The 2,482-nt window shown below is 38.6% G+C and overlaps 1 protein-coding gene across 2 annotated transcripts in view; it reads left to right on the forward strand.

Annotated features, from left to right (window-relative positions):
- The first annotated feature begins 1,290 nt into the window (after positions 1 to 1,290).
- Positions 1,291 to 2,482, forward strand: part of CFAP251 (cilia and flagella associated protein 251) — a 2,280,288-nt gene continuing 2,279,096 nt past the window's right edge. For both annotated transcript variants that reach the window (XM_044068613.1, XM_044068614.1), the window contains exon 1: positions 1,291 to 1,473. The gene's annotated coding sequence lies outside the window, so the exon portion shown is untranslated. The remainder of the gene's footprint in view (positions 1,474 to 2,482) is intronic.

Here is a 2,482-nt window from a genome sequence, read left to right on the forward strand (position 1 = left end):
CCAATACAATTCTGAAATCCAAAATAGCCTTCAATGTGTACTCATTGAAGGCTATTATGCCGAGGCGCTAAGCTGGATTAAACATTTTGTGAACTGGCGTTGTTTTTTGGCTGTTGCCTTTTCTCCTTCTGTTGTTTTTGATTACAATTCTGAAATCCGCTTAGTGTTAAGTTGTATGCAAAGTTCAAGACCTCACGGACTGTAGTAATACTGCTTTCCTTTTTGGCCACTGGGTAAGCATACAGCTGCAGCACCACCACATCACAATGTGTAGCTGTCTGAAGTATGTAGACTTGATGGCTGACCTGTGAAGAGCATGAAGCAGATCAGGCTATATAGTAATGTAGAGTTGCTGCTACACTAGACCATATGTGAACTATTACACAAACATCAATGCACCTTGCAAAAAAGTTAATACAGTCTCATGACTGTAGGTGAATGCTACACTAGCAACAGATCAACCAAGTTTAAGGATAATTCAGCTTTCAATTTCAGTCAACTAAACTACAAGGTATCTTACGACTTTGGATTTTCATGCATTTAAACATGGAAAAAACTGGAGTGTTTTGTGGGAGTGGCCCATCAGTGGGCGTGTCTCACATATGGGTGTTCCTTGTGTTCAGTGTGGGTGGGGCTTAAGGGGCGCCAGAGCAGTACTTCGCCTAGGGCGCCATTTCAGCTAAGGCCGGCCCTGATGTCAGTGGATAATCTACATGACTTGCCACTCAGCCGTGTTTTCCATGCAAAGTCACACTGGCTTGCCATGTCAATCATGTAGGTCACGCCCATTCCTGCCCGAAAATCGCGGTGGGGTAATGTGCTGAACAAAGCCCAAATGACTTGTATCTGTTCTTAACCAGTGTTTTTCATATTCTGTCTAATCTAGTACAGTTATTTAAACTGAAGACTTTTTTGCATTATTTTTGAAAACTGTAAAATTGTTCTTAAAATGTTTTGTACTACTTTAGTGCTTTTCTCCCAGAGCATCCGCTGAAAATACGACTCCTACCCGTCGCTGTCGGGCTTTTCCGGTAATGAAATGTTAGTAAATAAATCAATCAACAATAGATAAATATTCATCAAAGCTTTTTTTTTTTCATTGAACCCTAGACAATCGCTTTTGCGCTAAGAAAATTATACGTATTGTAATAGCATAAACAAATACGTAGGCACTGTTGAAAAATCATGAAAAAAGTCGTAAACGGCTACTTACACATTTTTAAAGCAATAGCAACACTGCGTTATGTCTCTAAGGTAACCTGAACTGTATCTAAGCAACAGAAAAACACTTCTGACTTGCATTCTTGCTGAGTAGGTTAGGGAAATGGTTAATAATGTGGTGTTTTTCTAATAATGTAGTTTTGAACTGCCCATGAATGTAAAAAACGAGGAGTTACATGTGACCGGTGGAGACATTGTTGGGAGCCGTTGAAGCACTGTTTACTCCGGTTGCTGTGTGTTAACGTGTTTTAGGTATGCAAACCTTATGTTTCAAAGCAGGCGATGTGCCACTTTCATAGGAGTAGCATGCACCCTATGTTCTTGATTGTATACAGGTGTAAAACTGTGTGTTGAGCCTTACAGCCTCACGTTGTTTAGAATGACTGTGTCACTGAAGTGTAAACGGTGATTGCTCCGAAATATGCTGTCTTGCATGAAAATATTTGTTAGCGAACAGTAAAATCCTCAATTGGGCATAACACCTATTTGAGGGCTGGATACATCTGCCTACGAATTTCTGTTTGAGAAAATTTTAAGAAAAATAGTTCTGTTTGTCTCTTTCTCTTAGTGTGCAGAAACACTTGGTTTGTGATCCACTTTTTATTAACGACAGTTGCAAACCAACTCGATAACTGCTTTTTGTAGCCAGATTTTACAGATAGTTTTTGACAAGAGCAATGAAACATAGCGCAAACCTGATTTGTAAGAAACGTAATTTTTTCGTTTGTTTGGATAATCAGGTAGACGATTCTTGATTTAGCATCAGCTTCTCAGTAGTGGAATTGGGTACAATGCCAAACTATTTTTAAATATTCTTCCCACAGATTTAGAAAGCTGGCAAAGTAAACGCACGTTTAGGTGAAGATTTCCTTGAAAATTAGAGCCATTTTAAATGCATGCCTCCTGAGCAAGACTGAGTCTGGGTACTACAATGACTTGTTATTATGAAGAAAAAAGTATTAGTTACTGAACCCAACTAAAATGGTTTATTAGTACTTAACGGTGCATCCAAAGAGCACATACTTAATGAGTAAGGATGTGTTTATGTGTTTATATTTGACTGATACAGAACCTATCAGCTGCTATGATTATGGTTTTAGTCTTCAGATTTACCCTTACTCCTCCGGCTATAATGGAGAACAATGAACTGAAATAGTGTATTTGCATGACGGTTGAAGTTTTACGTCAGATGTGTAGATGTACACATGCGAGGGAAATTTTTTCCCCTTTGTGGTTTTAACCCTTTTTTGAAAATAAAAAA

Source organism: Protopterus annectens, chromosome 4.part0 (assembly GCF_019279795.1).
Source record: "Protopterus annectens isolate FY-2018-M chromosome 4.part0, PAN1.0, whole genome shotgun sequence".
NCBI lineage: Eukaryota > Metazoa > Chordata > Ceratodontiformes > Protopteridae > Protopterus > Protopterus annectens.